This window comes from Schistocerca serialis, chromosome 9, assembly GCF_023864345.2.
Source record: "Schistocerca serialis cubense isolate TAMUIC-IGC-003099 chromosome 9, iqSchSeri2.2, whole genome shotgun sequence".
Lineage (NCBI taxonomy): Eukaryota > Metazoa > Arthropoda > Insecta > Orthoptera > Acrididae > Schistocerca > Schistocerca serialis.
In genome coordinates, this window is record NC_064646.1 from 325,249,087 (window position 1) to 325,276,411 (window position 27,325).

Here is a 27,325-nt window from a genome sequence, read left to right on the forward strand (position 1 = left end):
ATTATTTCCTCTAAAATGGGTGAAACTGTTCACGTCTATGTCATTATTTACATGGGTATTCTACATATCAGAGGGCAGAGGGCTCATCGAAACACCTTCACTATAATCTCCCATTATTCGCTCTCGAGCAGCGTGCGGAAAAAGACGAACATCTGTATCTTTCCCACCTTCACTATAATCTCCCATTATTCTCTCTCGAGCAGCGTGCGGAGCTCTGATTTTTCTTATTTTATTATAATGATTTTTTCTCCCTTCGTAGGTCGGTGTTAAGAAAATGTCTTCGCATTCGGAGGAGAAAGTTGGTGATTTCGTGTGAAGATCCCGCCGCAGCTAGAAACGAAGTTTTTTTAATGATGTACATCCCAAATCCTGTATCAGGACAGTGACATCTCTCGGCGATTTCTCGACAGAAGAAAACGTGATGCTCTTCTTTGAACTTTATCTGCGTGCTCCGCTAACCTCGGCGTTGAAAGCTTTGTGAAAACCTTAAAATAAGGAATAAATTAGAAATCCCTTGTCGATAGCACTCAACACTTTGTGTGCGTAAAGAACTAGTTGTGTTTCACAAGGACTATGCTAAATCCGTGTTGACTGATCGTCAATAGGTCGTTCGAGGTAATTCATATGTTCGAACACAATATATGTTCCAAAATCTCGCTGCATATCGCTGTTAATTATATAGGTCTGTTATTTACTGCATCACTCCTATTGCCTTTTTTGAATGCTGGTGTGACCCATACAATTTTCCAATCTTTGGGTATGGCTCTTTCGTAGACTGGTTGGCTGTATATGACTGGTAAGGATGAAGCTATTGCATCAGCGTACTCTGATAGCAGCCTAATTGGTATATAGTCTGGACCGGAAGACTTGCTTTTATTAAGTGATTTAAGTGGTTACACTACTCTGACGATATCTACTTCTAACTTACTGATGTTGGCAACTGTTCTTGATTCGAATACGACAGTGTAGTGTGGTTTTATTGGGCTATGTCAGCAAATGGCTATCGAGAGTGCCTTTGCTAACAGCACGATATCACAGGCAGCGCCTCTCCTGAGCTTTTGACCATATCGATTGGACCCTAGACGACTGGAAAACCGTGAGCTAGTGGGATGAATACCAATTTTAGTTGATAAGAGCTGATGGCACTGTTCGAGTTGTGGCACAGACCCCACAAAGCCATGGACCTAAGTTGTCAACGAGGCACTGTGCAAGCTGCTGGTGGCTCCATAGTGCTGCAAGCTGCGGTTACATGGCTCAATGACGGTAAATGGTTATATTCGGCTTCTTGGAGGCCATCTGCAGTCATCCATTTATCTGATGTTCCGAAACAACAATGGAAATTTTATGGATGATAATGCTCCAGGTCACTGGGCCGCAAATGGTTAGAAGAACATTTTGGACAATTCAAGGGAATGATTTCACCCCCTCCCCAGATCGCCCGACACGAATCCCATCAATCATTTGTGGTACATAATCGAGAGTCCAGTTCGTGTTCAAAATTCGAGACCGGCAACACTTTGGCAATTATGGACGGCTATAGAGGCAGCATGGCTCAGAACTTCAGCAGGAGTCTTCCAGTGAATTATTGAGTCCATACCACATCGAGTTTCTGCACTACAGGGGCAGAAGACGGTCCGACACGACATTAGTTGGTATCCCATGACGTTTGTCATCTTAGTGCATGTGGAAGAGTTGCCATTTTACACAGAAGAGAATGGGTAACGTCCTAAGATTATTACTATGCAGGAAAAAATCCTCATTGCTCTCTTCTAGAAAAATCCTTATACAGGGTTAGACAAGTGGTGTGTCCTGCCTTGCTTGACTTCCAGTACCGGGAAGGCAGGCTCTGACAATGCTTACGATGCTCCCTGATCATCGATGTCTGGCCATTGATTTATCAGTTTTAACCATATTAGACGTGTTTTTGATAAACAATACCACTGCGGTACTTAATTTGGTCGTTTATTGCGGCTTGCTGCAAGTGGATACAAAAATCGAACCACAGTTGGGTTTTGGCACTGAAAACATTATTTAATATTTTTGACGAATAACACAGGAAACTTAAATGCAGAAATAACAATGAGGCACTTCATTTGAAGTCAGTTGTGGCACACGATTCTGTAGACGTGCCGCCGCCAGCGCTGCCTACTGGAGACGCCAGCAGCCAGGAGACGATGAAGACTGTAGTGAGCACCACACCTTCCATGCAGACTTGCAACACCTCACGATAAGCCCCTGCCCGTTTATCTTCTGAGTGTGCTACTGGAAAATGCCAGCAGACTCGAGAAACAGATGACCACATCTTTCTCTTCATTCACAGGGAATAGATACAACTGATAGCTCTCAGTCTTATCCACTTAATAAGTATAAAATTTGTTAAGTCATTTCTGAAACAACTGTCATACAAACTAAGTTAGTCAAATTACCAGTTTCGTCTGTTACAGTTATTTCTAAGTCGATGTATAGTATCAAAAATTGGAATATATGGCATTTCACATTAAAAATGTTGTATAAAAGTCGACTAGTGAAAAATTACCATAGCAATCTCTTAAAGGTACTGTCAATCTTTTTTTGAGATCAGATGACTTACCACTTAATTGCAAAAGACACTTATTTGTATTAATAAAAAATTATTAAATGAATAAGACTTATTAGGATCCAAAGATAATAGCTGCTGAGAAGAAATCGAAAAATAAGCATGGCAAGAACTTACTTAGCTCTATTTGATGTGTAATAATAGGCCCAAGTGGATAGGGAAACAATGGTAATGATTAACTATTACATTCTAGCAATTTATCGAAAATAATGACAAAATTTTATCATTCAATGGATGTCAAGGTAATTCAGCTGTCGCATTCGATGATTTGATTCTCAAAAGTGAGGATGTAGTTAGAGAATATTATACTAGAGGAAGACACAAGAAATGGTTTGTTTCTATTTAGCCCAGATATACTCGAAGATACCAAAACAATTTGTAAGAGGTAAAATAAATTTTTTAAATAATTTTAGAAAAGACAATACGAATTTAAATCTTATTTATCTTGAATTGGTCGGTGGCGATTTAAAATTTGATGATTTTGAAAGAAACGTATCGTAAATGCAAGAATTAAGGTAAATTAACTATTGCTATAACAGATATGACAGAAAAATTAATAATGATAAGCACAGATGTAAGATTAAAAATTTATTAAAAACAAACACAAAGATAATCGTTAAACATAATCGTCAAGCATAACAATAAACCCTGAACGCCAAATATTGAACATAAGCATTAAATATAAAATGCTGAATGTTACTTGCAAGACGTTGAATGTTAAAATTAAATCATTCATGCTTTTTATCCTTACTAAATGTCTGCAAAATACAATTGCACAAAACAGCAGAGTACACATAATGAGTACAGCCCAGAGATTATTAAAAAGGCTAACAGAAATAGAAAGGTAAAGAAGCAACTAAAAGAGGGATTAAAAAAATGGAGAAACAACCAAGATGAGAATCTGAAAAAATGTAAGAAAAATGTCAGCCAGTTATTGATGCAATCGAAAAAGTTAAAGACAGTACTGAAGGTAACGGCGATCATCTCTGAAAGCAATAAAACAGAACAGAAAACTCACAAAGCTGATGGTTTGGCTATAAATATTTTGAAGAATTTAATGACATACATGCAATTAAGCAGTGTAAAGTGATGAATGACACTGTACGTTAACCAAGTTAGAAATACAATATTAATTGAAGAACTACAAAGAAGAAAATATTAATATAAACAAGAAAACAACTAAAAAATAAACATAAGTGAAAGAATGCTAGAATATCTTAACCAAAGTGGAGACAAGGTTTTTGGGTCTAGACCTGTTGGTACATTTAAATTTGTTGGTAAATTACCAATAAAATTCGATCCAGATAAATTAACTATTTGTGAAAGGTCTCATCATGGAACAGATTAATAAATCTTTTAACTAAAATACAAATTATTATAGATTATATGAATACAAGAGTTACAGATTCTGATTTATTAAATAAGTTGTATATTTTGTACTATTCAAGAGCAATATATTCTGATAATAATCTGACTAAAATAAAATAAAGTGCATGTAATAAATATAAATATTAAATAAAAGAAACTGTCGCTGATTTTCTGCCAGCTTTGAGGCAAAGAAATGCGGATGATTCACTGCAGAGTGTGGATGAGAAAAGAGCTGAAACTGAATTTAAAAAAAAAAAAACATACAGTAAGTCCAGTGGATTATATTATAGATAAGAGATGTAATTGATATTTTAGCAGTTATTCATGGAGAAGAATTTGATGGAAATAAAAATTATCACAGTGAAAAAGTTGGAATAACACACATGTTAACCAATAAATTTAGTTATGTCATTATCAACAATCCAAAACCAATAGTTTATCTGAAACTATATTTGAATAATTTGCCACACACGTTTTGGAAAACAGAAAAATATGGAAAAGGATTAGTTAATACTTTAGTTAACAAATAACCATTTGAAATGCATCTCCCTGGTTGTAATTATTGAGGGTCGGGAACAAAATTAGAAGGGAGATTAGCCAGAGGCAATCAAGGAATAGATTCACTAAATGAAGCTTTTAAAAATCATGATTTTTTCCATACAGCGATCATAAAGATATAGAACAAGACACAAAGCAGACATACATAGGATACATAGACTATTTAACAAAAAAGAAAGAAGGTTGCAGATTAACAAAACGTGGAGGATGATTTCTTCCATTTACTTTGATGGCATTGCCATATTTAGCTGCTACCAGTAGGGTACTCGGTACCTTAGCAGAAACAGTAATAGATGATAATCAAAAAGAACAAGAATTTGAAGAACAAAATGACATGATTTAGCAGTACAGAAGAAAGCTGACACTGGAGCAAAAAACACAAAAAAAATTCTTTCATGGCGTCTTTATGATTGATGAATTACCTAATCATCCTAGACAATATGAATCTGGGATACTTAAGTTAGATGTTTCTGGTAAAGATGATACTTACAAGATGTATCATAAGAATTACGATAAAAAATTGGTGTTTGTTTTATTTGAAGGAAATAATCCCAAAGAGTTCGTTAAAGGTCTTGGCTGAAGTGAGCTGTCTTATAATGGTCAACGAATTCACAATTTTAATGAAGTAATAATATGTGGTCATTTGTGTCTATTTCTGTGAAGGCTATTGACCTATAATTTATAAGTTTAATAAAATTTTTAATATAGTGACAGGGGCGTTTTCGAAAATAAGGTGCAACCTAAAATTCACCAAATACATTTGTGAGCATTAGAAAACAAGATACCTGCTTTAGAATCATGTAGATAAAAAACAGTAACATTCAATTCAAAAATAGAATATATGATTCAACAATTTCAGAAAGAATTAAATAAAATTTTTCAAAATCACCAAGGCCTGTTTTAGTTTTAAACCATTAATTTGTAAAATCCAATAAGCGAATATGATACTGTTATTAAACAATATTTACAAAATCAATTAAAAGATCTTTCCACAAATGCTGATTATATGACTAATCTAATACAATTTAATTATTATATTATTAAACAAGAATTTGCATTAAATAACCTGCAACTAAATAATAACTTAACAAAAATAGAAATAGAAGTAACAAATTTACTTACATATATTAAATCAACATGCCAAAAAATTGATGATAAACAAAATATCAAATTTTCATTTATTATAGGAGAGGCACAAAAATTTTTAATTTGATTATGATTACGTTACAGGTGTTGTTGGTCAAAATGTAAATACAAGTCAATCTTGACACAATTTTGATATTACATTACCTTTTTTATGAACTTTACAATGTGACTGGTGACACTGTATCATTAGAAATCGGTTTTGTATCCACCTTTCTACAATAATATTAAAAGATTCTGTTAAAATTATGCCAGTAGATGTAAAGATAATTATATTTGATGAAGTAATTTGCTTTTCAAGATAATTATAATTAGAGAAATATAGTCTTAAAATTAGTCAATGAATGCAGTAATACAAGTATTTGACAATAAAAATGAAGTCACAGAAGTTAATGTATTTGTATCTATTGATGAGTCTAAATACATAGATGGCAATAGTTAGAATTACTGAAATTAAAGGAATTTTTTAGAAGGCTATACAGCTAATTGGTAAAAATAACTGAAAGAAATATTTATTTTAATCTAATCACATATAAATTAATCGTTTTAGGTGAAGATAAAATAAAGGATATTTTTATGAAGAACTACAAAAGCAAATTATCATGTCATATATCTTGCTCAGAAGATGTTAAGAAGGGGAGGAGATGATGTATATGTTAAATCGTTAGAACTAGATAATTCAAAATACAAGTATAATTATTATATAAAATTTTTGTTTGTCTAAATGGAAATTGTTATTGCTAATTTCACTGTCTTTGGTAGCATGTGTAATGCCAACTACGTTAGTTGTTTTATCAGAGAAGATAGAGTACATTTCGATATTAAAATTAAATTTAATAAGAATGATCAAATGTCAGAAATATTTAGCAATTTTAAATTCGAGCAGTTTGGATCAGACGGATTTAGTGAGTTTTGTGTGTTAGATGTAAAAAAAATCGTTATGAATATTATAGAAAAATAATTATGAAAAAATTCGATGGCTCCTCACTTTTATTGAAATAATTGCGACAACTAACAACATTCAATCTTTATTTCATTAAGTAAATTATGATCATAATTAAGTTGTAACACTGCTTCATAAATTGGATGTCTACTGTTAATAGTATTGATTTGTTTTTGAAGAATTTTACTATGTGTTTGAACAACATAATAATTAGAAATAATATTGTTATCAAATAATTATAAAAGAAAAAATGTTGATCTCAATAATGCATTTTGTGTTAATGGAAGAACATTTTGTGTAATTTAATTTAAAGCCACTCTCAAAAACTCCATATGTCTATCATGACTTCTGATTAAATTTTTTAGTTCTTTATTTCATTTTCATAATTTTCTATTTCTTTTTCCAATTTTATAAATTATCATGTTTAAGACCAGAAGGTGAAGCTGCTTCACAAGCCCAATAAAGGAAATATTCAGACTAGGCATTTTGGAACTCACACTAAAGAAAAAAACGCAGGCACATTGATAATTTTTTAAGAGATGTAATTTTTTAGATTCTGGAGTTTTATCACTATTAAAACCTGTATAATTTTACAACAATTTTTAACATCAGGTTATATAACACTATGGGGACATTCATATCCTAAAATATTGGCAGTCCATTTCACATAAAGATCAAGGATTATTTTTTCATCAATAATCGTTAAAACTTGTTTATTATTAAATTTAAAGAAGTTGTTAGCATGGTTTAAATACGCTTTCACTTGTTATAAAAAATTTTATAATATATATTTATTCCTTCATTTTCATTTTTCAAGTTTTAGGGATTTTTAGACATAAATGGAGAATGCAATTAAAGTTATTTGTCCTTTGTGCAACAAAAAAAAAATTAATAAAGAAATACAAATAGCTAAAAAGAATCTATCATCAAATACAAGTATTTATTAGTTGCATCATAAAGAAGCAAAGTGAATATAAAAATTATTTAGTATACAAAAACAAGCTTTTTAAAAATGGAGTAAAAAGTATATTTGTTGGTAGAAAGAGTTAAATTTGTTCAAATATATTTTTGATGTATTTATGATCCTCCAAAAAAGGAATAAAATTTTAAAAATTGTTGTAACACTAACCACTGTAAAGAGTGCCTAATATCAAAAATATATATCAAAATATTATGAAAAATATCTAGTTTCTAGGAAAATTTGTTAAAGAATTAGTTGGAATACATAAAAAAACTTACCATTAGAAAATTTTAAATGTGCTAAGATTTAATTATTTCTTTAATTGTTTATATTTAATTCTTTTATTTTATAATATCTATGTGGTACAGTATCTGTCCTGGTTTCTAATATAAGCCTATTATCATGGTAGACACTTAAAGCAATTTTTCAGCATTCAATAATTAGCATTTCTAAGATGTAATCAAATTCATTTTTCTATGTTGTTTTATTTTATTGTCTAAAATCTTTTTAATAAACATTGAAAGTTATTTCACAGTTACTACAAATTTTTAACGCCTTCAGATTTCTTATATTATATTTTTTCTCACATCTATAATCATACATTATGGATTTTAAACTGACATGGTGTACCATGATTTTTCCAAAATTTTTATCTCCCACTTTTACTAAAACTTTTTTGTTTATTAGTGGTAATCCATAAATATTGCCTTCTGAACAATCACTTATATGAAATTCGTTCAGCATCGATTTCATATTGTTACAATAATCTTAGGTTCTTGATTTGTATGTAAATGAATCAGTGTCCTTGTAATATAAATTAGCATGTCCTCTATATTTCGCTTTCATAACATTACTATGAAAAACTTACATTTTTTAATTTTAGAAATATGTAAAATAATCACCCTAATATAAACAGGTTTATCGAATCATAACTGTTTTTTTCATATACATTTCTATTAATTTTTCTGAAAACATCGTCATGTACATAGTTTGGTTTTGAAACATACTGCACGCATATTTTGGGGTTTGATTTTGTTTTAATATTTTGTCTATTTTTTGACCATCGTTTTACAAAAACAGAATTATTTATTTTAATCTATAAAAACATTTTTCAAAATCTTTAGTCACCTTTATTCTCAGTTCTGTAGTAAAATCGAGTCACTTTTTTAAGTTGTTCAAAACTTAATATCCCATGGATATTTATAGATTTTAATGCATGATTTATGCTCTGTTTAACACACAGCTAGGATTTACCACATATTTTTATCGATTATTTGATGTTATTAATTTTTGTCCTCCTACTGGTGTTAAAAGCAAATCTTTGTGTAAATTAAGTAGTTTTGTGTGATTCGAAATCGACTTCTAAAGCTGTTTTTTTAGAAATTAAAATTTTTCGTGTCTAACCACTGGAATCCTTTAAATGGTTAAAATTGAGACACACAACCGAACCACATAAAATATTAGTATCTAAATAAGCAGCATAACTTGAATTTTACTTCAGGAATAAAATTTTTTGAGTCTTTATAATATCTGCTTGTGCATATATTTTAATACTGTGAGAAATACCTCCACTATCAAATCTTTTTCAGGCATTGAAACCATGTCATAGTCGTTTAATAATTCTAGATCAATTACAGTATTTTTAACATAGCGTCACAAGATAAACCCAGAGTAGTATAATACCAAGAAGGAGGGAGTTTAGAAAACTTAATACATGTTGTTGTTGTTGTTGTGGTCTTCAGTCCTGATACTGGTTTGATGCAGCTCTCCATGCTACTCTATCCTGTGCAAGCTTTTTCATCTCCCAGTACCTACTGCAACCGACATCCTTCTGAATCTGCTTAGTGTACTCATCTCTTGGTATCCCTCCTCGATTTTTACCCTCCACGCTGCCCTCTAATACTAAATTGGTGATCCCTTGATGCCTCAGAACATGTCCTACCAACCGATCCCTTCTTCTGATCAAGTTGTGCCACGAACTTCTCTTCTCCCCAATCCTATTCAATACTTCCTCATTAGTTATGTGATCTACCCATCTAATCTTCAGCATTCTTCTGTAGCACCACATTTCGAAAGCTTCTATTCTCTTCTTGTCCAAACTATTTATTGTCCATGTTTCACTTCCATACATGGCTACACTCCATACAAATACTTTCAGAAATGACTTCCTGACACTTAAATCAATACTGGATGTTAACAAATTTCTCTTCTTCAGAAACGCTTTCCTTGCCATTGCCAGCCTACATTTTATATCCTCTCTACTTCGACCATCATCAATTATATTGCTCCCCAAATAGCAAAACTCCTTTACTACTTTATGTGCCTCATTTCTTAATCTAATTCCCTCAGCTTCACCCGACTTAATTAGACTACATTCCATTATCCTTGTTTTGCTTTTGTTGATGTTCATCTTATATCCTCCTTTCAAGACACTGTCCATTCCATTCAACTGCTCTTCCAAGTCCTTTGCTGTCTCTGACAGAATTACAATGTCATCGGCGAACCTCAAAGTTTTTATTTCTTCTCCATGAATTTTAATACCTACTCCGAATTTTTCTTTTGTTTCCTTTACTGCTTGCTCAATATAGAGATTGAACAACATCGGGGAGGGACTACAACCCTGTCTTACTCCCTTCTCAACCACTGCTTCCCTTTCATGTCCCTCGACTCTTATAAGTACCATCTGGTTTCTGTACAAATTGTAAATAGCCTTCCGCTCCTTGTATTTTACCCCTGCCACATTCAGAATTTGAAAGAGAGTATTCCAGTCAACATTGTCAAAAGCTTTCTCTAAGTCTACAAATGCTAGAAACGTAGGTTTTGCCTTTCCTTAATCTTTCTTCTAAGATAAGTCGTAAGGTCAGTATTGCCTCACGTGTTCCAGTGTTTCTACGGAATCCAAACTAATCTTCCCCGAGGTTGGCTTCTACTAGTTTTTCCATTCGTCTGTAAAGAATTCCTGTTAGTATTTTGCAGCTGTGACTTATTAAGCTGATAGTTCGGTAATTTTCACATCTGTCAACACCTGCTTTCTTTGGGATTGGAATTATTATATTCTTCTTGAAGTCTGAGGGTATTTCGCCTGTTTCATACATCTTGCTCACCAGATGGTAGAGTTTTGTCAGGACTGGTTCTCCCACGGCCGTCAGTAGTTCCAATGGAATATTGTCTACTCCGGGGGCCTTGTTTCGACTCAGGTCTTACAGTGCTCTGTCAAACTCTTCACGCAGTATCATATCTCCCATTTCATCTTCATCTACATCCTCTTCCATTCCCATAATATTGTCCTCAAGTACATCGCCCTTGTATAGACCCTCTATATACTCCTTCCACCTTTCTGCTTTCCCTTCTTTGCTTAGAACTGGATTTCCATCAAAGCTCTTCATATTCATGCAAGTGGTTTTCCTTTCTCCAAAGGTCTCTTTAATTTTCCTGTGGCAGTATCTATCTTACCCCTAGTGAGATAAGCCTCTACATCCTTACATTTGTCCTCTAGCCATGCCTGCTTAGCCATTTTGCGCTTCCTGTCGATCTCATTTTTGAGACGTTTGTATTCCTTTTTGCCTGCTTCATGTACTGCATTTTTATATTTTCTCCTTTCATCAATTAAATTCAATATCTCTTCTGTTACCCAAGGGTTTCTGCCAGCCCTCGTCTTTTTACCTATTTGATCCTCCGCTGCCTTCACTACTTCATCCCTCAAAGCTACCCATTCTTCTTCTACTGTATTTATTTCCCCCATTCCTGTCAATTGCTCCCTTATGCTCTCCCTGAATCTCTGTACAACATCTGGTTCTTTTAGTTTATCCAGGTCCCATCTCCTTAAATTCCCACCTTTTTGCAGTTTCTTCAGTTTTAATCTACAGGTCATAACCAATAGATTGTGGTCAGAGTCCACATCTGCCCCTGGAAATGTCTTACAATTTAAAACCTGGTTCCTAAATCTCTGTCTTACCATTATATAATCTATCTGATACCTTTTAGTATCTCCAGGGTTCTTCCATGTATACAACCTTCTTTCATGATTCTTAAACCAAGTGTTAGTTATGATTATGTTGTGCTCTGTGCAAAATTCGACCAGGCGGCTTCCTCTTTCATTTCTGTCCCCCAATCCATATTCACCTACTATGTTTCCTTCTCTCCCTTTTCCTACACTCGAATTCCAGTCACCCATGACTATTAAATTTTCGTCTCCCTTCACAATCTGAATAATTTCTTTTATTTCATCATACATTTCTTCAATTTCTTCGTCATCTGCAGAGCTAGTTGGCATATAAACTTGCACTACTGTAGTAGGCGTGGGCTTCGTATCTATCTTGGCCACAATAATGCGTTCACTATGCTGTTTGTAGTAGCTTACCCGCATTCCTATTTTCCTATTCATTATTAAACCTACTCCTGCATTACCCCTATTTGATTTTGTGTTTATAACCCTGTAGTCACCTGACCAGAAGTCTTGTTCCTCCTGCCACCGAACTTCACTAATTCCCACTATATCTAACTTCAACCTATCCATTTCCCTTTTTAAATTTTCTAACCTACCTGCCCGATTAAGGGATCTGACATTCCACGCTCCGATCCATAGAACGCCAGTTTTCTTTCTCCTGATAACGACATCCTCTTGAGTAGTCCCCACCCGGAGATCCGAATGGGGGACTATTTTACCTCCGGAATATTTTACCCAAGAGGACGCCATCAACAGATACAGTAAAGCTGCATGCCCTCGGAAAAAATTACGGCTGTAGTTTCCCCTTGCTTTCAGCCGTTCGCAGTACCAGCACAGCAAGGCCGTTTTGGTTATTGTTACAAGGCCAGATCAGTCAATCGTCCAGACTGTTGCCCTTGCAGCTACTGAAAATGCTGCTGCCCCTCTTCAGGAACCACACGTTTGTCTGGCCTCTCAACAGATACCCCTCCGTTGTGGTTGCACCTACGGTACGGCTATCTGTATCGCTGAGGCACGCAAGCCTCCCCACCAACGGCAAGGTCCATGGTTCATGGGGGGGTTAATACATGTATCTCTGAAATTTTCTTAAGAATCACCCAATATCAAAACATGAGGTTCATTATATAATTTCGTGCAGTATTCCAAATTTTTCATTCTAAATGTTTCCCAAACTAATTTTCATATTACATATTGGATTTATTAAGTCATGATCAGAAAAAATCCTTTTATGTAACTTTATTTATTTTGATTTTTCCTCAGTATCTATATATACCTATGAATAGAGTCATCTTGTAAAGATTAAATCGAATTTTTTGTATTTGAAATATTTTGTTGTTCCTCTAAATTGTGCTTATTCCAAAACAGAAGATAATTTATAATATTTAACGGGATACATCTGAAAGCATTCAAAAAACTTAATTTTAATTGGTCTTAACCTAATTTAGTAAATGAAATGCTGCTCGTGGTCTCGCAGTAGTGTTCTTCTTTCCCGAGCACAGGGTCCTGGTTTCGACTCCTGGTGGGTTCAGGGATTTTTCCTGCGTCGTGATGACTGGATGACTGGATGTTGTTGTTTCATCTTCATCATCATCATTCATCCCCATTATGGTTGGAGGAAGGCAATGGCAAACCACCTGCACTAGAACCTTGCCTAGTAAAGCGGTGTGGGTCTCCTGCATCATCCCCCTATGCTCTGTAAAGAAGCATCGGACTTCATTATAATTGTTCAATATTCAGAAGAACACTTGAATTATGAATATAACCTTGGAGAAAAGAAGAATTTTTATAAATAATATTACAAACTTTATTGGCAGCCCCTTGAAATATTTCTGTTAAATGATAATGATCGCTTACCTTTTTTTCTCCATCAGTAAATTTCCCTTGATATATAAAACATTTTTCAAATATATTAAAATTTATATAATGTTCTTTAGGCATTATTATTGGAACATTTTTATCACATAACTCTTCAAATTCACTAGACTCTCATTTCACCACTTCTACAAATTTTTGGGGGTGTCTTTAACTCACATTCCACAGGTGGTATACGATCACCATTAGAAACTTTTATATAGTAACTTAAAGGAATTGTAAATGCTATATCTATCAGTATAAGATTGATCAAGATTTTGCTTGATAAGTGCTAGTATATTTTAATAAACATTCGATATTGGCATAAATTACTAAAGCACTTTTACTGTATTATTATAATTTTTAAATCTACTTTGTTCTCCTTTTTTGGCATAATTATTTTACTTCTTTTTGTTTCTTACTATCGTTTTTTCTTAATATTTAATTGATTGTCATCTAGTTAATCTAGATATGTCTTTTATCCTAAAATATGGAGAATTAATTTCCTATTTAATTAAAAGAAGATTAACATGCTTTTCTTGTTTGTTTTTTCTATGGGAAAGAGGATATATTTAAGTTTTTTCCCCCTCATGTGCATGAACATTTATGGGAATATTTCATTTTTTCTCATATTTTTCAGTGTCTGTTAATTCTATAAGAAAATAATTTTTTGGTTCTTCAAGAATTTCATCTACTGCTTAATTGATATTCTTTGTAAAGATGCCCACTGTTTACTGTCTATGAGTCATAGTAAAACCAAGTGCAGCTAAGTACTGTGTATATTTGTGTATATAGTTTGTAATGTAAATTGTACGAATAAATTTGATGCGGATACCACAAGGCAGTGCACTGTAAATACCTAAAACATAACAAACTTCCAGTTTCACAAATGTTTCATCACCAATTACTAAATTTCCATCATTTTCGGCTGCAGCATCAGCACAGCATCTAGCTATACATGGTCCACAGCATAATGTTCTTATAATGCCTCCATCTGATGACAAGCCCTCAATATCTCGAAAACAAGTGTATGGTAGTATGAATTGTACTTAAAATTTAAAAAAAAGACTGGTTGCATACTTATTACCAGATAAGTCATCTAATTAATTCTTATTTAATAAGTTTAGGATATCCAATTAAATTTCTTGTTTTCAAATATTTCGAAGTTAATTTAAGCTTTTATTCTCAAATTCATTATTAATACCATTATCCTAATTATTTTCAATAAAATCAATTAACTGTTCTTATTAAGTTAAGGATAAATTTTTGAATTTTTTGATTCATCTATTTTTAAAGTTGTTTTACAGTTTTATATTCCAGATCATTTGTATTATAATTAATAACAATTTAATTAATTTCTTTTTTATTTAATTTTGATAACCTTTGAGCTTATTTTTTCTATAATAATTATGCAAATTTTGTAATCTGGGCATTTTTATTTCGTATTGACAGAGAAAAATTTTTGTATCTTTTAAGTAAAAATTTATTTTAGATTCTCTAGAAAAATAAATATTGTTATGAAATTAAAATGAAAATTATTTCATATAAAAATATAAGTAATTAATTCAATATTTCATGTTTATTATTTTAATTGATTAATTTTAGCATTGATTAATTTTAATCACATTGTGATCACTGTATTAAGAGTGGGAAGATTTTTGATTTGAAAAACTGTACTTTTTATTTAGGGAGAAACTGAATTCATTGAATTTTTGTTGCCTGAGCTAGAATCCGCATGGGATCATTACTCTGGTGCATGGAGAAGTTCAAAAATGGCTCTGAGCACTATGGGACTTAACTTCTGAGGTCATCAGTCCCATAGAACTTAGAACTACATAAACCTAACTAATCTAAGGATGTCACACACATCCATGCCTGAGGCAGGATTTGAACCTGCGACCGTAGCACTCGCTCGGTTCCAGACTGTAGCGCCTAGAACCGCGCGGTCACTCCAGCTGGCTGCATGGAGAAGTGTTTCAGAGCACACTCTTCATTGCACATTATTGATAATGAAGTCTGCAACAGACCCTTTATGTGTCACATATTGTCCCAACAACCAGTTACGATTTCAATGCTTATGGGACCATTAAGATTCGACGATCAGTGAATGGAAACATGCCAGCTCTTTGGGTGTATCACATTTTGGCTACACTAGCTTGATGGTCACTTCCACTAATGCCCTCATCGAGGTGTATGACGACTCAGAACCTCCAGCACACCATGGATACAGCCTGGTGCAAGCAGTATTATGCTACAGGAGATATTCTTCTACACTTGCATGAGCCCTGTGGTGGTAATCGAATACACACTGACAACTGTGAACCACCTGCATCCTTTCATGCTTGATGTAATTCCTGTGCTACACTGGTCTAAAGTGAACTCACATTGATTTCTAGGCAACCAAAGTTACCTTATGTAAATCCTACAGAACCCAACTGGCTCACTATTAGGCACCATCACTACATGTGGAAAACAGCGGTCCCGTTTTTTACAATAATTACAAGACCTGTGCATACCACCAGAACACTGTCAACAAACTGTCAGATCCTAATACATAGAACCAGTGGTGTATTTCATTCTGAAGATGGACAAAGAAAGATAGATACCCACCAGAGTAGCTGAGAGCGCTACTGCACTGCTTCCTGGACTCAGTTAGGCGCACCGGCCCCAGATCGAAGATGCCTGGCGGATTAGCAACGAGGGCGGGTATTCTGGCCAGCCTGGATGTGGTTTTAGGCATTTTTCCACATCCCACTGTGTGAATACTGGGCTGGTCGAAAAGTACTGCCTCAGTTATACAACTCACAGACATTTGGACACATTCACACTATTTCATGGCTTACACTAGACACAGACAGCTGGGGTACACTACTTCCATACCGGGGGTTTCGGGTTGGTGGCAGGAAGGGCATCTGGCCACCCTCTGCAACTAACACTGCCAAACCCATAATAACACAGCCGACTCAATGTTGGTGGGGGAAATGGTCCAAAGAAAGAAAGAAAGAAATATATAGATATATGATCTCTTCAGTGCAGATGGGCACCAGCCTAGAACTCTTACAGCAATCGACGAATAGCTGTGAAAATCTGGGGACAATGGGCAAGGGACACTAATTAGCAGTGTGTGGATAAGTTGAGAATTTAGATCTGCTGGGAGACATGCTAAGGTATTCCTTGCAGTTGTGATGCCTATTGTGCCTGGACGGCGCTGTAGTCAGCACGTTTGCTTTGTAAGCAGGAAACCCAAATTCGAATCCTGGTCTGGCACAAATTTTGAATTTTCCCCATTGATTTAAATTAATACCCTCTCAAAGCAGTATTTGCAATTCCTTTATGACAGTGTGACATGTATTCGCTTAGTATGGCTTTTCCTTGCCCTGTTCGTTTTATATATGATAATTCACTTCAATCGTGACGTTTTTGTGCAAGCTATTACTAGTTTTGAGATCTTTCAATCCGATTTCTATATTTGTTAGATGGAGAATCTGTACCATTAGATGCTCTAAAATGTGTTGGAGCTGCTACTTATTAATGATGTAAGGTTTTCTATTTATTTGGTGCTGAGATTCCTACATGTTCAGACAAGATATACATGCAGAGAGCAATTGCTCGTTAGATGGTGCATACCATATTAGCAGTGTCAGTAGTTGGTCCTCTGAGTTTCTTCTATATGCTATGTTGAGCACCTGTCTTTGTATTATGTTTCCTACTCTGTGTGTGGTTTTTTGTTGTACATCATAATGTGTAATTAGTTGCTTACCCTCTGTTTAATTGTTGTGCATTTCGTTTTGTTTGCCTGTGTGTGTGTTTTATGATTACTTATTGCCAATTTCTGTATAGTTTCAGTGCTTTTTTGTTTATTTTATGTGGTATCTTCGTATCACTGCCAAGTAACGCAGCAGTGTCTAGTACTGTGTAGGAAGGAATACCTCAACAATTTTTCCCAGCAGGCACCGAAAGAAAGAGGAGCGTCAACATCCAAAGAGATGTTGTCATAACCTTCATGACTTAGATGCCAGAGGATGTGTTCTAGCTCAGTAACATAAGAACCAACATTGCAGTTCACAAGCCAAACGCCTTAAGGAATGTGGGGGTCCTCAATTCGCCTGTCCAGTCCACGAATAGACCATATCTGGGATTGCGATGGGAAGATGTTCTGAATTTTAAGCATTTCGTGACCACTTGTTGACAAACTGCCTGTTAGCTTCTGACTTGGGTTCTGTGGCAGAAATTTGTTTGATGATATTTCTAACATTTCACCAGCACATGTTTCTGGCGTTCTCAAAGCTTCACCCTCCATTGCTAGTCCACCCCTACTAATGGAGGGTGAAGCCTACACAAAGCAAGCCACTCGCGCCGGCGAAACATAAGAAAAATTATCAAAAAGACATCAGCTGACGAATCCCAGCCAGGCAGTAAGACGTACACATTCATACCAATCTCCAGACGGTGTTATTAATAAACTGATACAGTATCAATTTCAGGCATAGCTCGTTATTGCTCATTCTGTTACGGCTACAAAAGCTTATTCGTGCCTGTGGGTGCCACATCTCATACTAATATTCATCACGGACATCAGTCCAATGAGATGAATGTTGATTTGTGTAATATATGTTACGTTATCTAAGTCTCTACAAATCTAATAAACTAGCTGTTCTTGGCCATGCTTCAATGTGGCTGTCTGGTTAAATAGAAAAGCAAAAAAAGAGAAAACACTCGTTTCTGATGTATATGAGAAGTGGATACACGTTCTAATCTCCTTCTCATCCTTGTCTCTCTGTCTTCTCCTGCACCTCTCTTTGTCCATCTCCTCCTCCACCCAATTTCCAGTTTCTCTGTCCATCAGCTCCTCCCTTCTTTTTGTGCATCCTCGCCTCCCTATCTCTCTTTACCTCCTCCTGCCCTTCTCTCTCCCCCCTGTATCTGTCCAACACCTCCTCGCCCTTTCTCTGCCCATCTTCTCCTGCCCTCTCCCTCAACTTTTTCTCCTGCCCCTGTCTCAACAACTCTACGTCAATGTTGCCCCACTCCTCTGTTCATGTTGAATTCCCACCCCCCCCCCCTCCCCCTGCTAACAACAGGCTTTGTTCATTGTTATTGGAAATTCAGATCTTGTAGTAGTATTCTAAAATAAGCAAATAAACCATAAATACAACTCTCCTGTTTGCTAATAACGTTTCATTCGTGTAAATTTCATAGATTTATTACACATACAAAAAATATAGAGCCTATATGAGACCATTAGTTTATTACAGCTGCATGTAGAATTCCGATGTAAATCGGTCGAGCACTTTCTGAAATTTTTTGTAACATTGTTCCCCTTTATTTATGGCATATATATATTACACATATTAAATTAAATAGCCTATGAAGGTCTGAATATTCACGAGAGTACTTTGTGAGAATTTGAAGTAATTCGGTCAACAATTTTTCGAGATCTTTGATAATATTGTTTCCCCTTACATATTTCATATTTGTTTATATATATCATATACATTAAAGAATAGGTATATAAAAGCACACACAAATTCACCTGAAATGGTTTGTCAGAATTTCGAAGCAATCAGTGAAGTATTTCCACATAATTTAGAGGTATAACAAACGAAGATGCGGTTATTCTTTTATACATGTGGTTATGTGCCATATGACGCTCCAGTAGGTGTATAAAAACACGCTCCTGTTCCAGTGCAATATTGATCAAAATTTTTAAACAATTAATGAAGAAATTTCGGAGACGCGAACGCAAACATTTACATTTTCATGTGTACACATGTAAGACTGGTGTGTCAAGGTATGAAATTTTTCCATCCCCATCAGTGAATACTCAGAGTATATACAGTCTTATTTATTGCTAGGTAAGAGACCAGATGGAAACCAGAAAATAAATAAGGTTGTGTAGGAAACATTATTTCAGAATTTTGCTCTTAGAATAAGAGTTAAACTGGCTTTAGTAGCTAAACGAAGTCAGTAATGCTTTTTTGAATTCTAAAGTTTATTCATTCTTTTGTAATACATTTTCGTTTACCGTTTTGAAAAATGAAAAGGAAGCTCTTGATACAGAAACAGGAAAAGTACTTTAAATGTCTAAACCGTAAAGGAAGAAACGTTTATAACAAACTAGAGCCTCCTATTTCTGGAATGTGCCAGCAGTCCGCTCAGCCGCTGTGGAAGGAAATGGACGCCCCCCAGCGGTCTTGCAGCGCCTGGTCCCCAGCAGCTCCGTCGCCCACCACCGGCTGTACCGGCTCCTGGTTGCTGGCAGCATCTCCGCTAGGGACAGCTGGTACGTTTGCAGGTTCCTGCGCCATCGCGGCCACAACCTGCAGACAAAGCGACAAAGTGCTTTCGAAATTGACGCAACCATCAACTCTTTTTTCAGCCACCATGTCTTAAGTAAACTGTAGATGTGGTCGTATCATTTATCGATCTGGAAAAAGCATTTGACGATGTACAAGGTGCAAGGCGTTCGACATTCCCAGGGCAATAGATGTGAGTCAGAAAAAAACACAGATAATATATACAACGACCAAAGAGTAAAAATAATAATGCAAGACCAAGAACGAAGTTCTGAGATTTTAAAGGTTTGAAGACAGGGATATAGACTTCTACTCCTACTGTTCCATCTGCAAACGGAAAAACCAGTGATGGAAATAAAAGGAATGTTCATCAATGGTATTAAAATTCAAGATGAAAGCATATCAATGATGAGATTCGGTTATTGGTATTATTAGTGAAAGTGAGAAAGAATTACATGGCGTGTTGGACAGATTGATGTCTTCCAAGCATGGATATGCACTGTGAGTGAAACGAAGAGAAGCAGCAGAAGTGAAATCCCGACAAGTATACACCAAAACTGCAGATTAGGAGGTAGATGAAGTCAAGTAATCCTGTTACCTTGGAAGCACTACAACGCACCATGGAAGATGCAAGGAAAATATAGAAAGCAGGCTAGCACAGGAAAGTGGGCATTCCTCGACCAAAGAAGTTCATCACAATAAACAATCGATCTTAATTTAAGGAAGAAATTTGTAAGAATGCATATCTGGAGTACAGCATTCTATGGAAAAGATTGTGGGAGAAACTGGGAAACAACAGAATCGAAGTGTCTGAATTGTGGGATTGGAGAAGTAAGTTGAAAATTAGTTGATCTGATAAGATGATAAATGGGGAGATTCTCTGCAGAATCGGCGGAGAGAGAAGAACGGACAGGATGACTGGTCGTGTGTTAGTGCGTAAATAAATAACTTCCATGGCACTTAGGATACGTACAGGATAAAAACTGAAGGATAAGACGAAGATTGGTATATATCCAAGAAATAACTGAAGACGTTGCGTTGCAGCATATGCAACTCTGAGATCAAGAGGTTAGCACAGAAGAGGATTCGTGGTGAGCCGAATGAAACCATTCAGAAATTGATGACACAAAATTAGTCTCAGTGCAGTAGGAACTGAAAGAAATTGGAACCGATCACACTAAATTTTCTTTATAGATTGACCCGATCTAAGAAATCAGCTAGATTACATATCTTGTGACTTTGGAAAGCATTTGACTCAATACCACACCAACGCTTATTAACGAAAGTACGATTTGATGTAGTTTCAAATACAGTTTGTACATATATTGAGGACTTGCTAGGGAGGATGGAGCATGCTATCTTCTACAGAGGCCACTGAGAGTTCTATAAGTACCCTTACGATTGCTGCAGGAAAGTGTGTCGGAACCACTGCAGTCCATCGTGTGTCAATGATCTAGCAGACAATGTACATAAAGATCTAACACATCTCACAGAAGATACCGTTATAATAGATTATTCTATGAAAAAGCTGCGCATATACTCCGTCGATTCTTGCAAGGTTTCAAAGTAGCGCAAAGGATGGCAAGTCCTTGTAAATTTCCAAAAACAAAAATGAGTCACAACTGGAATCATTCAACTCATGGATATAACTCGGAGGAGGGAGGGAGGGGGAGGTAACATTTCTGCAGGGATGTGAAATGGAATGATCACGTAGGACCAATCATAGGTAAATTAAGTCACGGACTTGGTTTCATTGGTATGGTACTGGGAAAATGTTATGACTCTACGAAGGAAATTGCGAATAAAATCCATGATATAATCATCCAGGATTGTATTCATCTGTCTTCATCTGTGTTGAGCATATGAACGAACTATAGTACTGTTGGTCACATATTTGTTCGACAAACGGGAGAGTGTCACTGGTTTGCAGAGAACAGACGTAAATGCACATTTGTCGTATCTCGATATACTGCTAGTTATATAAGGCGTTTAAAACAAAGGATCGTATATATTAACAGCAGACGGTATTTATCAAAACTATAAAAACATTTCCTATAAATACACTCCTGGAAATTGAAATAAGAATACCGTGAATTCATTGTCCAGGAAGGGGAAACTTTATTGACACATTCCTGGGGTCAGATACATCACATGATCACACTGACAGAACCACAGGCACATAGACACAGGCAACAGAGCATGCACAATGTCGGCACTAGTACAGTGTATATCCACCTTTCGCAGCAATGCAGGCTGCTATTCTCCCATGGAGACGATCGTAGAGATACTGGATGTAGTCCTGTGGAACGGCTTGCCTTGCCATTTCCACCTGGCGCCTCAGTTGGACCAGCGTTCGTGCTGGACGTGCAGACCGCGTGAGACGACGCTTCATCCAGTCCCAAACATGCTCAATGGGGGACAGATCCGGAGATCTTGCTGGCCAGGGTAGTTGACTTACACCTTCTAGAGCACGTTGGGTGGCACGGGATACATGCGGACGTGCATTGTCCTGTTGGAACAGCAAGTTCCCTTGCCGGTCTAGGAATGGTAGAACTATGGGTTCGATGACGGTTTGGATGTACCGTGCACTATTCAGTGTCCCCTCGACGATCACCAGTGGTGTACGGCCAGTGTAGGAGATCGCTCCCCACACCATGATGACGGGTGTTGGCCCTGTGTGCCTCGGTCGTATGCAGCCCTGATTGTGGCGCTCACCTGCACGGCGCCAAACACGCATACGACCATCATTGGCACCAAGGCAAAAGCGACTCTCATCGCTGAAGACGACACGTCTCCATTCGTCCCTCCATTCACGCCTGTCGCGACACCACTGGAGGCGGGCTGCACGATGTTGGGGCGTGAGCGGAAGACGGCCTAACGGTGTGCGGGACCGTAGCCCAGCTTCATGGAGACGGTTGCGAATGGTCCTCGCCGATACCCCAGGAGCAACAGTGTCCCTAATTTGCTGGGAAGTGGCGGTGCAGTCCCCTACGGTACTGCGTAGGATCCTACGGTCTTGGCGTGCATCCGTGCGTCGCTGCGCTCCGGTCCCAGGTCGACGGGCACGTGCACCTTCCGCCGACCACTGGCGACAACATCGATGTACTGTGGAGACCTCACGCCCCACGTGTTGAGCAATTCGGCGGTACGTCCACCCGGCCTCCCGCATGCCCACTACACGCCCTCGCTCAAAGTCCGTCAACTGCACATACGGTTCACGTCCACGCTGTCGCGGCATGCTACCAGTGTTAAAGACTGCGATGGAGCTCCGTATGCCACGGCAAACTGGCTGACACTGACGGGGGCGGTGCACAAATGCGCAGCTAGCGCCATTCGACGGCCAACACCGCGGTTCCTGGTGTGTCCGCTGTGCCGTGTACAGCCCTCTCGCAGTGTCCGGAGCAAGTATGGTGGGTCTGACACACCGGTGTCAATGTGTTCTTTTTTCCATTTCCAGGAGTGTATTAGTATGGGACCAACTATTTATTGAGGTAAGGACCATTTTACATGCGTTGAGAAAGGTCAGTATAGAGATGTGTAAGCTGCTTACGTCTTGACGTACTTTTCTCATTTCTTCTCTTTCGTGTCGTTACTTAGTCTCCTACGGATGCTGTTGTCACAGAAGGAACTTTCAGCTGTCTTCTACGTCGTCCATTCCGTACACATCGTTTTGAGGTAGTGCTGACACCAGAAAGAAATCGGTTATTCCTTGCGAACAATGCAAGTAGTGAATTGAACTCCTATTATTTTATGCGAGAAGTAACAATCGTGGTATTTTGGTATGGTTTAGTCACCTGCGTTAATCGACTGACATGTGCAGTGCACGGCGAACTACACGTACAGTGTCATACTGCAACTGAAAAAAATGTTCAGCAGGATATATAAAGGGACGATTCGGATTAAGAAATTGGGAGGTCTCGTACTGTCCACACAAGGAGTGGAGAGGGACGAATGTATCGAGGAGGAGACAATCCAGAAGCAGATCGCGAAGAACTGGAACTGCTGAAGGCATAAACCATGCTCTTGCGAGTTCAGTTCTACACGAGCTGTTACTTTGTCGAAATCACATAGAGCGCGGTGGTGTAGCAGTAAAGTGCGTGTCTGGAGATCGAGAGGTTTGCAGACTGAATCCCGGCCGGAAATTTTCAGTTTGTTTGATCTATCATTCACCTCTCTGTGATGTACAGAATTGCGATGAACGACATGTGATTCGAGCTCCGTATTAAATTGTACTTTCATTTCCCTGGCTGGACAACTGGGTTGAATTAGTGACACGCAAACTGCCGAAGTCGCGTCTACTCAAAAGTCTTGCACCCGGTAATTGAGCCACGAAATGGGTTGGGAAGCCCTCGTGCCAAAACGCCGTTTTCCGAAATTATAGATGGATTCTAAGATGGATCGCTGAACATCCTCTGTGTAGAAATTGCACTTTACTAACGAATGAAGTGGGATTCACACATAGAGTGACAATAAATTACAATAATAAACCTGTGTGGGCCGATGCAAATCGATGGATGGGTAGGAATTGTGGGTGGCGCACTACTAGGGCCATACATTTCACCGACCAAATTAACAGGTGCTATTTATTCTCAACTGTCGAACGGAAAATTACACACAACCCTGGACGATGTCACCCTCGTGGAAAGACAAGGAATGTAATTTAAGCAAGAGAGGTCACCTCCCGATTATCTATACTGCGGCAGCGACTATCACAAACGTTGAGTGAGAGAGAAATTGGTCCAGCAGCCCCAGTGACATGCGCTTAATCACTCATATTTCTGTCTATGCGGATAACTGAAGGCAAAGTGTTATTCCAAGGTATCGAGTAGGTACATACCTAAGAGGTGTGTGTGTGCCATGCATGTAACAAGATATGACAACAGCAGTCTGTATTTACCCGACTTGGTGGCTCTTTGAGAAAGAGGTATGAGGGATGTATCGGAACGAGTGGTAACCCCTGTGAGCAGCTGCTATAGTGTCATTACACAGATGACCATAATAATACCCGTATCTCGACAATTATTTGTTTCCGGACATATGTTTCTACACGTTCTTTTTCAAGATTTGACTAGTACCATCTCCTGTGGGACACATTGTTTAGACATCCTGTATATGTGAAACCATTCGCAGTTCTGGGCCCATTTATCTATCACGGCACATGAAATACAAATGGCGTTGAGGAAGTCGAATGTGTAGACGGAAGCCGTAGGTTTTACAATCTTTACCCAGAAAAGTATGTGTGTTATATGAAAATACACATCAAAATTATGATTGACGGATGCCGTTCTCAGCTTGAAACAAACAGTAAGATTTTCCAATCTCAGATTGGACTATCAGCTTACTTGTTTATCACACGTAAAATATCTTGAAACGAGAACCTTTAATGATCCAAACATTTTGGTATATCTCAGTAGGTGGACACAAGTGAAGACATGTCATACCTTTTACTGTTTTGTAAAACCAATGTTTCATGCTGGCTCGATTGACAGAGTAGGATCTGTGGATTAACTCTCCCAAAAAAGTTAGAAAGCGTCCACCATCGGTGTGTTAGGGTGTCTACAGACAGCTTCATATTAATGATCATAAACAACATATTCTTCGACATTAGTGAACCTTGATTTTGATGCACTGGAAATTCGTTACGATCTAGCATAGTTAATATCACTGACAGATGTACACATGTACACATGTTTGCTGTTGCAGCAATGATTCCTTTTCGAATTGAGGTAAACAAGCACTACAGAAATCTAGATAAGACGGACATGCATGTGCTACACATTCGCGAAGAATGGCTTCAATGAGGTATTGTAAAGTTGCTAATAAACGAGGACCTAAAAATACAATGATTTCAAAACAACAAGTCTGATAAGCTATCTCCTAAAAATATTGATAAAAATTATTCACAAAAAAATCTAAAAATGTTTATGAAGAGCGAATTGCACCTACACAGTGTGTCTTCTGTAATACTGCCGGTACGCAAGAGGTTTGTTCTGCATTCAGATCTTATTCCAGAGGTGATGTATTGTGACGGCTATTGGTCTTTCATTATCAGAAGGACTTTGGTAGACTACAGCAATACAAGGTGACTGAGGTACTAACAAGAAGTAGGATAGATGATGAATGATTAACCTCTATTAGAATCAATATATTGCTGTGAGGTTAGAAAAAGAGAAATCTGGTACTTTAGAGATATGGCGCAGAGTGATCTCGGCTGTTTTATATTGACACTGACGTCTAATCTTCATTCGAGATATTTCTTCAAAGAAGCCCAAATGTGGAAGAAGGTATCGTCTTGATGGAGATTAGCTGATCAATATCAGCTACGCTGTAATATCGGCTTAAATAGTCTCCAGCATCTTGCATACTCAATTAAGAAAGGTATTGGGCATTATGTCACAGAACTGAACATAAATAAAATAAATAGTCAGTAAGATAGACATACCAAGCTGTCATCTAAATATTAATGGTGAACTTAATGCAGAAATAAATAAAAATTAGCGCACCTGGGAACTAACATTAACAACCAATGGGATAACTCGCAAGAAATTGAAGTCTGTATTAAAGGAGCTAGAGACAGGAACCTTTCCGAACAAGAGGAAGTGACATAGCTATGAAAGTTACCAACATTCGGGATGGACAAGCACTAGAAAACGAAAAGTAAGTACGTTTCTGCATTTTGTGAAGTTTTCAGTTTTGAGTTTCAAGGCATTTTGTAACAAGCTGTCAATCTTTGCACCACTCTGAAATCTTATTGAGATTTGACTGGGTTTTGTGCAGCATTTTAAAATAGTACTCAATTAGGGATAACTCCATCACATGCAGAAAGTATGAGATTACTATGGATATTGCCTACCAGGCTTTTAACGTGCAATACGAACAGCAAGGATCCCATCCCATTACATTTTGCTGTGGAACGCCTGATGTTACTTTCACACCTGTCGACGACTCTTCATCCAAGCTCTCACGTTGCGTCTTCACTACCAAGAAATTGTCATTTCAGTCCCAGATGTCATTTGAGACAAACCAAATGGCCGTGCTTTGGGCTGATAAGCTTTGGTGCAGTACCAACTCATATGCTATCGCTTATGCGAAGCGAAGGTCGAAACGCAGTCGCACTTACCACGAGAGCCAGACAGAGGAACAGGAGAGACTTGGTGGAGGCTGCCATGACGATTGATGCAGCTCTGGCGTCTCCTCGTCCCTTATATACACGATGCAGTAGCGACGACTGCGTGCTCTGTGAACTGGAAGAGAGAAGCAAATATCGCGTGAGGCCTGCTGTTGCAGCTGTCTGCATCGACAAACAACACATTTTGTTAAGGTGCCGGAAATGTGTATTGCGCAGAAGGAAGAAATGACACCTTAGGCGAAGTCGCTAATACGCGTCTGTGTAGTGGCGCTGCCGATTCGGCTCCTGGTGGTGGATGAAATTGTCACTGCCAGTATTTCGCCTTTGATTGGGGAAGATGTGATTAAGTACAGTTCTGATCACTCTCTCTGTTGCGCTAATCGTATACAAGTGAAGTTCCTGAGACATACCTGTACTGAGTCTCACCTCTATCTATGTTAATGATGTAGAATGTAGCAATGAGTCAAAATTTCGCAGAAAGTACCGGATCCAACAACGTTTATATATTAGTGGATACACGAAAAATTTGTCCAT

General features: G+C 37.3%; 1 long non-coding RNA gene across 1 annotated transcript in view; it reads right to left on the bottom strand.

Moving 5' to 3' along the window:
* LOC126418459 (uncharacterized) overlaps positions 1–26,937 on the bottom strand; it is a 92,824-nt gene extending 65,887 nt beyond the window's left edge. The window contains exon 1 of the long non-coding RNA XR_007575849.1: positions 26,783–26,937. This is a non-coding gene — a long non-coding RNA (uncharacterized LOC126418459). The remainder of the gene's footprint in view (positions 1–26,782) is intronic.
* Positions 26,938–27,325: the final 388 nt, after the last annotated feature.